This window comes from Gossypium arboreum, chromosome 6, assembly GCF_025698485.1.
Source record: "Gossypium arboreum isolate Shixiya-1 chromosome 6, ASM2569848v2, whole genome shotgun sequence".
Lineage (NCBI taxonomy): Eukaryota > Viridiplantae > Streptophyta > Magnoliopsida > Malvales > Malvaceae > Gossypium > Gossypium arboreum.
The window spans coordinates 89937648-89953199 of record NC_069075.1 but is presented as its reverse complement, the minus strand read 5'-3'; positions in this window follow the sequence as shown (position 1 = coordinate 89953199).

Here is a 15552-nt window from a genome sequence, read left to right as displayed (position 1 = left end):
AGCAATTTAATGTTGTTTATATGATATGATGCTGATTATTATCATGAAATATTATGCTTTGTGGTTATTGTTGAATAATATGTAATTATGTGAATTACTTGATGAGTATGAACTATCACCGAAATACCGATTTCGATATTCCGTGGAAGACGGCAAAGATGTGTGATTATCCGAGTGTCCTACCCAATTCTGAATGGTTCATGGGGCATCGATAACTGGGCAAAAAAATGTAAAATTAGCTATGTGATCATGTATGTATTACTTTAGTATTTATTTGCACAAGTCAGTGTTATGATATTAGTTATAAGCATGTGTGACATGAATGAAAAGTATATGTGTAAATATGTCATGTGTATTGGACCTTATGGGCAAGAAGTATGATCCTTGTTGGTTTGATTTTATTTTCGCATATATATAATGATCTTGCATATCTGGTTACTTAGTTAATGTGTGTATATAAAATTTATCTTGATTTAAAAGCTTATTTATACAAAGGTATGTATATTAGGTTTTATATTGATAATTTGGCTTCGAAAATTAAACAATGATTTGATGACTTAATCTTGTGAACATTCGGCCAAGGTAATGGACATATGTGTTCAAGTATATTATTATTGAAGTTGAAAGTTAAGAACAAGGTTGATATTGATATTGTAATTTGGTTGGTTAAAATAAGTTGATTATGTTATCGATTTGTTTGTTTGCTTACGACTTACTATGCTTAAATAGCTTACCGTGTGTATATTTGTCTTTGTTTTATAGATTTTCGATTCGAGTTACAAGCTCAGGGATCGTCAGCAAAATCTATCACACTATCTACAGCTTCGGTATTTTAATATTCAAACTCGAATTATGGCATGTATAGGCTAGAGTGTGCTTTTGTAAGCTGGATTTTCGGTTATGTGTAATCTAAGCCATGCGAAAATGGCTAAGTTATTATATTAGAATTTGATTTTGTTAGTTAAGGTTTATATTAATTTTGGTTACTAAGTTGTGTGCCATGAAGGTATAATATATATGGAAAGCACTATATGTTTGGGAATGGCTTGCTGAATATGTTTGAACTTGGTATGGTAAGATCGTAGTAAAAATATTTATTGAGCATGTTCGTTGGTAATTGATGATGAAATTTTTGGGATATGTGTATGATTTCAAATAGAAGATTAGGCTATGAAGGAATAATAGTACAATATGCATTTGGTATGTTAATTAGTTGAGATGGAAAAATATACAATGCATGTGTTTCATGAATATTTGGTCGATTGTTTAGTAAGTTTTCAATGCTAAGTGTGATCATTTTTTTTTGGGTAAACTATTTATCATGTACATGTGTATTAATATTATGTTCGGCCAAGGTATAATGTACCAAATACACATATGTAACTAATTATTAAATTATGTAATATGATTGGATGCTTAAATGTAGTTATTAAGAATTTGCTATTAAAGTTAGACAATGAGTGACATTAAGTGATCAATAATTTAAGATGTCTGAACATTGACTATTACTTTGTTATAAAATACGAAATTTTGATACATTAACTAGTATTTTTAATCGGTGTATTTCTTGGTGGTGTGTGCATGAAATGGTTAAAATTCACTAAGGCCAATTGCGTGTAATTTAATGACTAAAGAAGGTATGCATAGTTTTCTTTTAATAATTAATACTCTAAATGAATTAAATGGAAATGTGTGAATAATATCGTGTGGTTTTTTCAATTTGTGGTAAAGTGTAAAGCATGCAAAATTCAAATTGATTATTACCTAAGTCGTATATGCAATAATTTAAGATGTGTTTTTTTGGCTTATTAGGTTATAAGAATGTGTATGTAATTTTGGTGGCTATATGTATAATTACATGGGTGGTAACGGAAGTATAATTAACCATATTGGTATTTGACAAAGCTGTGTAACTAAATGCATTATATGCTATCAGTAATAAGTTGAAATTTGTTGTGATCTATATATGCTAGGTTAAATCGATGTATGTACTGGAAGGTGAATTAATTATATTTTATTTATAAATGAGTTTGGCTTGTGTGATTATATATATGAATGCTTTGAAATTGTTTTTTGACTGGTAATGCCTCGTAACCCTAATCCAGCGTTAGATATGGGCTAGAGGTGTTACATTTGATTGGTATCAGAGTTACGGTTTAGTCAATTCTAGGACTAACGTAGCGTGTGTGGGTTTAGCTATACATGCCATATTATATACTGTGATAGTGTGATGACTTTTGACAATTGAAAATGTGTTTTCTTATAGTAAATGGATCCCGACAGAGCTGTAGCTGATGATGTCGAGAGTGTAGTGCTTGCTCCCACGCAAGGGACAGTGCCGGTTGATTCTCGACCGATTTCGAGTAACCGAGAAGGAGAGGCTAGATAAGCCTTCAACCAAATGATGAATGACTAGTTTACTCAATATATTCGGACTAACTTGGTTATAGAACAACCTCTACCCCCAATTATTCCATCTTTGATGCCTGTTGTACCTCAAGTAAGTGATGTGTTCAGATTGTATAAGCCACTTGTTGATAAAATCAGAAAACATGGGGCTGAAGAGTTTAAAGCTACAGATGATGCTGAGCAGGTTGTGTTTTGGCTTGATAATACTATCCGTGTGTTTGATGAGCTGCCCTGTACCCTAGATGAATGTTTGAAGTGTGCCATATCTTTGCTTCGAGACACATCATATCACTGGTGGAATACCCTAGTATTAGTGGTTTTGAGAGAGCGAATGACCTGGGAATTATTTCAGGTAGAGTTCCGTAAGAAGTATATCAGCCAGAGATTAGAAGCGAAAAGAATTTCTAGAGCTGAAACAGGGTTGAATGACCGTGACAGAGTATGAGCTGAAACAGGGTTGAGCGAGCCTGCAAAGCTGAAGAGCTTGGGAAAGAGAATAGAAAAGCTAATTTTGAAGCTAGAGACTCGCGTAAGAGATCATTCAGTAAGTCAGTCTAGTCAACACCAAAGAAGTTCCAAGATGACTTTAGTCGTTCTAGAGCCACTTTGGGTTACTCCAGACGGGATCAGAATAGACCACCTGTGTTCTCGAGAGCTACCTTAGTTGCTAGTGTGGGAAATTTCAAATCAAATCAACCTGAGGGTAAACACTATGGTAAACGACATCCCGACAGTTGCAAATTGCATGGTCGGGCCTCTTTTAAATGTGGATTGACAGATCATTATATCCAAGATTGCTCAGGGTTAGCTGATGAAAATCCAGTGCAGAACACAAGATCGGGTAATACTGTGGCTTGGGGTAGACCACTTAGAAATGTGGGTAATATGAGCGGTAGTCAGAGAGGAAATAAAGATACAGCAGTCAGATTGGAGGCTCGTGCACCTACCAGAGCCTATGCTATTCGCGCGCGAGAGGATGCTTCATCCCCAGATGTTGTTACTGGTACATTCACTCTTTATGATACTAATGTAATTACATTAATTGATCCTGGTTCTACTGATTCTTATGTGTGTAAGACATTAGTAACCAGCAAGACTCTGCCTGTTAAGTCTACTGAGTTTGTGTTCAGAGTGTCAAACCCTTTGGGCCGGTGTGTTATGGTTGACAAAGTGTATAAGGATTGTCCCTTGATGGTTCGAGATTCATGCTTTCCGACTGATTTGATGATGTTGCCATTTGATGAGTTCGATATAATTTTGAGTATGGACTGGTTGACTTTACATGATACTATTGTAAATTGCAAAAGAAAGACTATTGATTTACGGTGCCAAAATGATGAGATTATCTGGATTGAATCTAACGATCTGAATGGGTTACCAACAGTGATTTCTTCAATGGTAGCTCAGAAATATGTGAGAAAAGGTTGTGAAACTTATTTTGCCTACGTGCTTGACAGTAAAGTGGCTGAAAGAAACATAGAATCAGTACCAGTTGTATGTGAGTATCCAGATGTGTTTCCTGAAGAATTACCGGGTTTGCCACCTATTCCGGTGGTAGAGTTTGGTATTGAGTTAATGCCTAGGAGACTCCGATATCTATACCTCTATATAGAATGGCACCTATAGAACTAAAAGAATTGAAAGGTCAGTTGCAAGAATTGACAGATAGAGGTTTCGCACGATCGAGTTTCTCTCTGTGGGGTGCACCTGTGTTGTTTGTGAAAAAGAAAGACAGAACTATGACAATGTGCATCGATTATAGACAGCTTAATAAGGTGACTATAAAGAATAAGTATCCTTTGCCACAGATTGATGATCTATTTGATCAATTGAAAGGGTCTACAGTGTTTTCAAAGATAGATTTGAGATTAAGCTAGTATCAGTTGTGGGTTAAAGACTCGATATGCCGAAGACTACTTTTTGAACGAGGTATGGACACTATGAGTTTTTAGTTATGCCATTCAGACTCAGTAATGCACCTGTTGTTTTCATGAACTTGATGAATCAAATTTTTAGACCGTATCTGGACCGGTTTATGGTTATGTTTACAGATGACATTTTGATCTACTCTCGTGATGAAGCTGAACATGCTGATCATTTGAGACTTGTGTTACAGACTTTACGAGAGAAGCAGTTGTATGTGAAATTCAGTAAATGTGGGTTTTGGTTAAGTGAAGTCAGTTTTCTGGGTCACGTGGTATTAGTATTGGGTATTCGGGTTGATCCGAGCAAAATTTCAACTATACTTGATCGGAAACCTATGAGGAATGTTTCTGAAGTTCAAAGTTTTTTAGGACTTGCTGGTTATTATAGACCGTTTGTGAAAGGTTTCTCTATGATAGCAGCTCCGATGATGAAGCTATTGTAGAAAGATGTTAAGTTCGGGTGGTCAAAGAAATGCCGAAAAGTTTTGATCAGTTGAAAGCCCTTTGACTAAAGCTCCAGTGCTAGTTTAGCTAGAATCGGGTAAAGAATTTGTTATCTATAGTGATGCATCTTTAAATGGTTTGGGTTGTGTTTTGATGTAGAAAAAAAAAGTTATAGCCTATGCTTCAAGACAGTTAAAGCCACATGAAAGAAACTATCTGACGCATGACTTAGAATTGGCAACTATTGTGTTTGGATTAAAGATATGGCGCCACTATTTATTCAGTGAGAAATGTCATGTTTATTCTAATCACAAAAGCCTAAAATACCTGATAACTCAGAAATATCTGAATTTGAGACAACGCTGCTGGCTAGAATAGTTAAAAGACTATGAGCTTGTGATTGACTATCACCTTGAAAAGGCTAATGTTGTTGCTGATGCTTTAAGTCAAAAATCACTGTTTGCTTTGCGTACAATAAATGCACATATTGCCATGTCTGATACTGGTTCAATAAGCTAAATTAAAAGCTAGACCATTATTTGTTCAACAAATATGTGATGCCCAAAAGGTTGATAATGAATTATTGGCAAAACGAGCTCAGTGTGAGACAGATGCTGATTCAGAATTCAAAATTGATGCTGATGATTGTTTGAGATTCAAGAATCGAATATGTGTCCTGAGGAATTCAGAGTTGACTCAGATGATTTTGAATGAAGCTCACAGCAGTCAGTTATCTGTTCATCCAGGTAGTACAAAGATGTATAATGATTTGAAACAACTTTATTGGTGGCATGGTATGAAGCAAGACATTTCTGATTTTTTTGCAAGATGTTTAGTCTGTCAGCAAGTAAAAGCTGAGCATCAGGTACCTTCCGGATTACTTCAGTTGATTATGATCCCTGAGCGGAAATGGGACAGAGTTACTATGGATTTTGTATTTGGTTTACCATTGAAACCTAGTAAGAAAGATGCAATCCGGGTTATTGTAGATAGATTAACTAAGTCGGCTCATTTTCTTCCGATACATACAGACTATTCACTTGATAAGTTGGCTGAATTGTATGTTTCTCAAATTGTGAGATTACATGGTGTGCCTATATCTATTGTTTCGAATAGAGATCCAAGGTTTACATTGCGGTTTTGGAAGAAACTGCAAGATGCACTAGGTACGAAATTACATTTTAGTATTACCTTTCATCCGCAAATAGATGGCCAGTCTGAGCAAATCATTCAGATACTTGAGGATATGTTGAGATGTTGCATTCTCGGGTTCGAAGGTACGTGGGAACGATACCTACCTCTGATAGAATTTGCGTATAATAACAGCTTTCAATTGAGTATCAAAATGGCACCTTATGAGGCTTTGTACGGTTGTAAATGTCGTACGCCATTGTACTGGACTCAACTCAGTGAAAATAAGATACACGAGGTTGATTTGATCAGAGAAACTGAACAGAAAGTGAAAGTTATTCGTGAAAGTCTGAAAGCAGCACTGGATCATCGGAAATCTTATGTGGACTTGAAACACAAAGATATAGAGTTTCAGATCGGAGGTAAAGTTTTCTTAAAAGTCTCACCATGAAAGGAAAAACTCAGATTTGGTCGCAAAGGTAAATTGAGTCCAAGGTTTATTGAGTTGTATGAGGTAATAGAGCGTATCGACCCAGTTGCTTACAGACTATTGTTGCCACCTGAGTTAGAAAAGATCCAAAATGTATTTCATGTTTCGATGCTCCGTAGATATCGGTCTGAGCCTTCACAAGTGATTAGTCCGACTGAGGTTAAGATTAAGCCCGATATGACATACAACGAAGAACCGATTCGTATTGTGGCATAAACACGATGTTGAGGAAGCAACGTGGGAACCAGAGGATACAATGAGAGAACGCTATCCGGACCTATTCACCGGTAAGATTGTCGGGGACGAAAATCCCTAAGGGGGGAAAGTTGTAACAGATCGATTTAGACCCTAATCGAAATGGTGGTTTCGGGACCACGAATCTGAGTCAAAAAAATATTTTAAAATTATTTTCTGTATTTATTTTGTGTGAATTTATGTCTGTGAAATTTTCGTGATTTAATTTTGTCGTTTGAGTGTTTGATTAAATAAAAGGACTTAATCGTGTAAAATGAAAATTAGGTGGTTATTTCAAAAAGAGGTTGAATTGCACTTGGTTTTTTAAATGGAAGCCTTTATGTTGCAATTAGCCCAATATTAAGTAAAGTGGACGGTAATGGGCATGTTATATATGATTTTATAATTTTATAACTAAGGGTATAATAGTAAAATAAGTAATAATAAGTATATAATAAAACATATAATAAGAAACCATGTTCATATTATTATTTCCATGATCAAAACATTAAAACAAAAGAAAAAAGAAAAGAGACCTAGGGTTCGGCTCTTTCAAGCTTGATTCAAGGTAAGTTCTAGCTCGATTTTTGATAATTTATACGTTTTTGAGATCGTTGCTTCGAGTACTAGAAAACCCAAGCTTTAATTTTTGATTTTGATGAATATTTTGAGTTATGCCATTGTTGATAGCTTGTGATTTTTGTTGTTTGATGATGAAATATGCAAGATATGTTTCAGATTAACATATTTTGTATTGGAGTTTTTGATGATTTTGAGTAATTAGGAGTAAATTGCAAAAATAATAATTTGAGGGACTAAAATGTTAAATAAATGAAATATATGGGCTTGTACGAACACTAGGAATATTCTGCCAAACATGGGTACCTTGAAATTTTGAATATTTTGTGTTTTGTGCAATAGGGACTAAATTGTAAAAAGTGTACATGTTAGGGGTAAAATGGTAATTTGTCCATTTATGTGTTTTTGGACTAAATTGAATGAAAATATGTTTGAATGAGCTTAATTTGAATATGTTTATATCAAGAACCAAAGAAATGGGTTTGGATCGGGGGAAAATGAATGTTGTCGACTAGCTACCCTGTTCCGTTTTGTATCGTCCGAGGTAAGTTTATAAGTAAATAGACATGTTTAATTGTAGTTTAATATTAAATATGTATGCTGGAATGAAATGTATGTGTGACAGCCCAAAATTGACCCTAGTCGGGAAGTGGTTTCGGGACCGCTAAACCGAGTCATCGAAATGTTTGAACGTAATATTTATTGTCTAGAATATGTAATTATGAATGTGTGAAAATTTCAGGCTTCGATTTAGCCGATAGCATGTGAATTCAGTTAGTAGGACTTGTGTGACACTTTTGAAAAGTGATAGGCTAATCTATAAGGACCTAATAGTGCATGTAGTCAAAGGGAGGACTTGCATGTCAAATTTCCCCCTAATAGCTAGTGGCCGCCATGACAAGAGATTATGGGTAAAAACATGTCATAAAACATGTTGGGACAATGGTGTATGTAAGAAAAAATAAAATAGTGAGCATGGGAATTTAATAATGAAAGGAACAAAAAAAGAGAAAAAATGGTCTCATGCATGCCCATTGCCGTGAGTGTGGAGAAAGAAAGAAGAATTTTGTTCATCATTTTCATTTCCTTTGGGCTGAAAATTCTAAGGAAGAAGGAAGGAATTCTTGTTTCATGTTGGTTTGGAAGAGGTTTAGGAGGAGGTTTGGCCATACTTGTACCTAGATTAAGGTAAGTTTGATGTTTTGCCATGAGATTCATGTATATTTTAGTTGCTAGCTTGATGTTCTTGTTAGCCCATGGTTCAAATCTTTGTTATGTCATGGGAATGAAATTCGCCAAAGTGAATATGGTGTTAATGCCATTGCATGCTAAATATCAAGCTTGATAATGATACATGTGATGGTGGATTGAGGATTCTTAGATTTTCTTTTAGCATTTTTGAATGAGATACTAAGTTCTTTGTTTAACCATGACCAAATTGAAACGGTATGGTGTTGTGGTATTCGCCATGTTATATCCATAAGTATGATTCATGCATGTTGCATGGTAAGTAAGATTTAAGCTTTGGATATGTGTATATATTTGGATATAAGCCACTTGAGAATTGGCCATTGCACCTACATGAATATATGTTTGCACATGATGAATTGGTATGACATATATACTATTTTAAGGTGCATATTTGCTTGTGATGTTGTTTCGGTTATGAAATAAATGAGAGATGTGTATAGGGCTACAATATGTAATGCGTTAATTAGGAAAATGTATGCTGTTTTTTTGTGTAGTATTAATGTAAAATTGGCCTCAACATAGACATGCATATTCGGTCAAAGGAAGTAGATTGGTGTGCATGTATTCGGTTAGAGGCAACCATATTGAAGCCTTATCTTGGCTTAGATTGTTGACCAAATGGGTAATAAGTGAGGATGGTTGCGAATATACAAACATACATATGCATGTGTAATTGAATTATGAATGTTTAGCAAGAGGGTTAAACTAGTTGATTTATTGATTAAGCTCAAGGAGTTAAAAAGGAGAATCAAGCAAGGGAAAGACGAAGGTCATCGAGTAGCCGACTTGGACTATTTTACCCAACACAAGGTAAGTCATTAAGCATATATTTGATATTGCTTAAATGATTGTAATATCTATGCAATTGTGTTTAATGAGATGAAATATATACAAATGTATGTGTATGAAAAGATGATATTGTTGAACGAAAAGAGATAGTGAAATGTGTAGGAAGTTTGCTTTGCACTAAGTGTGCGAGAAATAGATGTGTACGGGGACGAGATTGGCACTGAATGTGCGAGCTTGTAATGTATGGCACTAAGTGTGCGAGTTTGGACTATATGGCACTATGTGTGCAGGCTTGAATCACATGGCACTAAGTGTGCGTGATTGAGTATTAAGCACTATGTGTGCAAACTCTACACATCTCTCCGATTGAACATTTATATGGAGGCGTGACTTCATCGAGATGAGTATGGACAGCGAAAAGAGTAAGTACCTTGAGTTCATGGCTAATAGATGCTATGTTCATGCTAGGGGTGGAGTTGGTAAGATTTAAATCTATGGGATGAGTTCAATTGCATTCCCGTAAATAAGGTATCGTGGAATAGATGAAAGTTCATTTGATTGCATGATTGTTGCGGAAATGAAATGAAGTATGGAAATTGCTTCAAATATCCTATTGAACAGTATATGAAATGTAAATGTATGACTTGGTATGAGATTGATCCGAAAGATCTAAGGAACTATGGTATAGTTCGGTATGGTTGGAACACTTGGCCTTGTTTCATTATTTCATTTTATGATAATTGTATTAATGGATGGTTGTGGAATGCTTATGACTTCTTGAGTTATAAACTCACTCGGTGTTTTCTTGTCACCCATTTTAGGTTTCTTGGACTCGTCTCCTTTTGGGTGTTCGTAATCACAACCAAGTCATCACACCGGCGAGCAATTTTTGGTATTGTCTTCTTAGTCAACCTAGGAGAACATTTGGCATGTATGGGCTATTTTGCTTTGTTAAATTTTGGGTTGTAAACTTTAAGCCATGTGAAAATGGCCTATGTGGTCGTTTGAGTGGGATGCTAGAATCTATAGCCACGAGTCTTAGAAACCTTAATTTTGAGTCGACCCCTGTAACATGGGAGACTTTAACTAATAAACTGTACTAACTGGCTTGAGCAAAAATTCTACAAAAAAATCCGTAGATGTACATATGTGTCTAGTTTCAGGGAAAAATTACGAAACTGATTTTCGAGTTTTAAAACTCAAGTTATTATTTTTGAAGCGACTAGTACACAGATTGGCAACTTGTCTGGAAAATTCTCAATAAGTGGTTTGAAGTCTGTTAACACCTCGTGTTCGACTCGTGACGGTCTCGGGTTCGGTGTTACAATTTTATTGGTATCGAGCTATGGTTTAGTCGGTTCTAGGACTACCGTAAGCGCGTGTGAGTCTAGCTATACATGCCAATGTGTTAGTGCTTAAAAATGTGATGACTTCTAACGGTTGAAATTTTTGTTTTGATTAGTAAATGGAACCCGGTAGAGAGACCCTTGGCGGATGACGTTGAAAGTGTAGCGGCTGATCTGCGCAAGGACACCTTTATTGAGCCTCAATCATCGCGAATAATCAAGATGAAGGCGAAACAAGCCTTCTTCACCATGATGAATGAGTGGGTCGCGCAATATACCCGAACCAATCCAATTGTCCAACCATTCCCAAATTTAAATAATCCACCCCAAGAGCCCGTAATGCAATCGATTCTTGATCCTGTGAGGTGAGTAAACCACCGTGGACTTGATTAGGAAGCGTGGGTAATAGAAGTTTAAGGCCATAGTTCTTGATGATGCCGAAAGGGCTGAGTTCGCTTGATAACACCATTAGAGTGTTTGATGAACTATCATGCACACCGATGAATGTCTTAAGTGTGCTATATCCTTGTTAAGAGACTCGACCTACTATTGGTGGAGGACCTTAATTTTCATAGTCCCAAAGGAACAAGTTACTTGGGATTTCTTCCAAACGGAATTTGAAAGAAATACATTAGTCAACGGTTCATCGATCAAAAGCGTAAGGAATTCTTGGAGCTCAAGCAAGGTCGTATGATTCAGATCGAATCTGAACATGAGTTCGTAAGTGCTCGGGAGTGTGTGGTGATGAGGTTGCTATGTGCAAAAGATTTGAAGAGGATTGAATGAAGAGTTAAAGCTACTTGGTGGGTATTTTGGAGATAAAAGAATTTGTAACACTAGTTGAACGAGCCGCAAGGCGGAAGAGCTCGGAAGGAGAAGAGGAAGGCTGAATTTGAAGCTAGAGATTATCGTAAAAGATCGACGGGCAAGGCTCCATTTTCGGCCGTAAAGAAGTTCAGAGAGGACACAAATAAGTCGAGGGCGACTGCGGTACCATCGATGGACTCACGAGCTACTTCGGTAGCTAGTGTGGGCAATAATCGTCAAGAAAAGCCCGAATGCCCCCAATGTGGAAGACGACACATAGGTGAATGTTGGGGTAAGTCTGTTAATAGGGCCTGTTATGGATGCGGTTCGAAGGACCATTTCATTAGAGATTGCACGGAGCTAGATGAGAAGAATAAGATGCAAGGTGCAAGATCTAGTGGGACGACGGCTAGAGGTAGACCCCGAGGATTTCGTGGAGGTAGGGGTGGTAATCGAGAGGGGTCTCGATACGGTTGGTCGATCCGAGACTCGTGCTCTGCTAGAGCATATGCTATCCGCACGAGAGGAGGCATCCTCCCCGACGTTATCACGGTACTTTCACTCTCTTTGATACTAATGTGATTGCTTTAATTGACCCCGGTTCTACTCACTCTTATATATGCGAAACCTTAGCATCCAAGAAGACTTTACCTATTGAGTCATCGAGTTCGTAATTCGGTGTCAAATCCTTGGGTCGTTATGTGCTGGTCGACAAAGTGTGTAAGAAATGTCCCTAGTAATTCGAGGTTCTGTTTTCTGGCGGACTTGATGCTTTTGCCGTTTGATGAATTTGATGTTATTCTTGGGTTGGATTGGTTGACCGTGCATGATGCGGTTGTGAATTGTAAAAGCAAGACTATTGATTTGAGGTGCGCAAATAACGAGATGATCCGAGTTGAACCTACGGACTTGAAGGGGTTGCCAGCTGTAATATCATCAATGTTGGCCCAAAGATATGTAAGAAAGGGGTGCGAAGCATACCTTGCGTATGTACTTGATGATAAGGAGTTAGAAATAAAATCCGAATCTGTGCCGGTGGTTTGTGAATACCCGGATGTTTTTCCCGAAGAATTACCGGGTTTGCCACCTGTTTGGGAGATAGAGTTTGGCATTGAGCTTGTACCTGGGACCACACCAATTTCGATAGCTCCATATCGTATGGCACCAACGGAATTAAAGGAGTTGAAAGCTCAGTTGCAAGAGTTGGTGGATAGAGGCTTTGCTCGCCCGAGTTTTTCACCTTAGGGTGCACCAGTGTTGTTTGTGAAAAAGAAGGACGGAACCATGAGGTTGTGCATCGACTATCGTCAGCTTAATAAAGTGACAATAAAGAACAAGTATCCGTTATCACAGATCGATGATTTGTTCGATCAACTGAAGGAGCCTCGGTGTTCTCAAAAATAGATTTGAGATCGGGCTATTATCGCCATGTAATCCGAGATTCGGACATACCCAAAACCGCCTTGAGCGAGATATGGTCACTACGAGTTCTTAGTGATGCCGTTGGGCTCACTAATGCCTCGCGGTATTTATGGATTTGATGAATCGGATCTTCAGATAATATTTGGATCGGTTCGTAGTTGTGTTCATTGACGACATCTTGGTCTATTCAAAAGATGAGACCGAACATGCGGAGCACCTGAGATTAGTGTTGCAAATTTTACGGGATAAGCAGTTATATGCTAAGTTCAGCAAGTGTGAGTTCTAGTTAAGAGAGGTTAGCTTCTTGGGTCATGTGGTATCTGCATTGGGTATTCGAGTCGACCCGAGTAAAATTTCAGCTATACTTAACTGGAAGCCTCCGAGAAATATTCTTGAGGTTCGAGCTTTTTGGGACTTGCTTGGGTTACTACCGACGGTTTGTAAAAGGATTCTCGATGATAGCCACACCCATGACGTAAACCGCTTCGAAGGATGTCAAGTTTGAATGGACGGAAAAGTGTCGAAAAGTTTTGATCAATTGAAAACTCATTTAACGGAATCTCCAGCTTTAGTGCAAATTTAATCGGCAAAGAGTTTGTCATTTATAGTGACGCCTCCTACTTGGTTTAGGTTGCGTATTAATGCAAGAAGGTCGAGTTGTGGCCTACGCGTCGAGACAATTAAAGCCACATGAGAAAAATTATCCGACCCATGATCTCCAATTGGTCGCCATCGATTCGCCTTTAAAGATATGGCGACATTACTTATTTGGTGAGAAGTGCCATGTGTATTCGGATCACAAAAGTCTCAAATATTTGATGACTCAAAGAGACTTAAATCTGCGACAAAGACGTTGGCTCGAGTTGTTAAAAGATTATGAGCTTGTCATTGATTATCACCCGGAAAGGCTAATGTGGTTGCGGATGCCTTAAGCCGAAATCACTATTTGCTTTACGAGCAATGAATGTACACTTGTCTATTCTACCCGACAATGTGTTAGTAGCCAATTAAAGGCCAAACCATTGTTGACTCATCAAATTCGTGAAGCTCGGAAAGTTGATGATGAGTTGGTTGCAAAACGCTACCGAGTGTGTTCGAACAAGGAATCGGAGTTTCATATTGGTGATGACGATTGTTTGAGGTTCAAAAGTCGTCTGTGTGTTCCAAAGAATTGAACTTATTTCAATGATTCGAACGAAGCCCATTGTAGCCGAATGGCAATCCACCGTGGAGTACGAAGATGTACAACGATTTAAAACGCGTCGGTTTTGGTGGCATGGTATGAAACGGGACATCTCCGACTTTGTTTCGAGATGTTTAATATGTCAACAAGTGAAAGCGAAACATCAAGTGCCTTCAGGATTGCTTCAGCCGATCACGATACCCGAGTGGAAATGGGATCGAGTCACAATGGACTTTGTGTCCGGGCTGCCATTGTCAGCTAGTAAGAAGGATGCAATTTGGGTTGTTGTTGATAGACTGACTAAGTCGGCTCACTTTATCCCCGTGCATACGGATTTTTCATTGGATAAACTAGCCGAATTGTACGTTTCTCAGATTGTGAGATTACACGGGGTACCGATTTCTATTGTGTCGGATAGAGATCCGAGATTTACCTCGCAATTTTGGAAGAAATTTCAAGAAGCTTTGTGTACCAAGTTGCATTTCAGCACCGCCTTTCACCCCCAAACCGATGGTCAATCCGAGCGGATAATTCAGATACTTGAGGATATGTTGAGATGTTGCATCCTCGAGTTCAGTGGTTCATGGGAACAGTACTTACCTTTGATTGAATTCGCCACAACAATAGTTTTCAATCAAGTATTAAGATGGCGCCTTACGAGGCCTTGTACGGCGTAAATGCCGTACACCATTGTTTTGGACCGAGCTCGGTGAGAACAAAATTTTGGAGTGGATTTGATTAAAGATGCTGAACAGAAAGTAAAAGTAATCCGTGAAAATCTAAAGATAGCCTCCGATCGTTAGAAGTCGTACGCGGATCTAAAACGAAAAGACATTGAGTATCAAGTGGGAGATAAAGTGTTTCTTAAAGTTTCTCCTTGGAAAAAGATACTCAGATTTGGCCGTAAAGGCAAATTGAGCCCGAGGTTCATCGGGCCATATGAGATATCCGAACGAGTCGGTCTAGTCGCGTATCGTTTGATTTTGCCCCCTGAACTTGAAAAGATTCACAACGTCTTCCATGTTTCGATGCTTCGACGTTATAGATCTGACCCGTCACACGTAATTAGTCCATCAGAGGTTGAAATTCAAGCCGATATGAGTTATGAAGAAGAACCGATTCGTATCCTAGCTCGTGAAGTGAAGGAGTTGCGAAACAAAAGGGTTCCGTTAGTAAAAGTGTTATGGCTCAAACACGGGATGGAAGAAGCTACTTGGGAACCCGAGAACTCTATGAAAGAGCGTTACCCAAACCTATTTACCGGTAAGATTTTCGGGGATGAAAATTTCTTAAGTGGGGGAGAGTTGTGACAGCCCAAAATTGACCCTAGTTGGGAAGTGGTTTCGGGACCGCTAAACCGAGTCACCGAAATGTTTGAATGTAATATTTATTGTCTAGAATATGTAATTATGAATGTGTGAAAATTTCAGGCTTTGATTTAGCCGATAGCATGTGAATTCAGTTAGTAGGACTTGTGTGACACTTTTGAAAAGTGATAGGCTAATCTATAAGGACCTAATAGTGCATGTAGTCAAAGGGGAG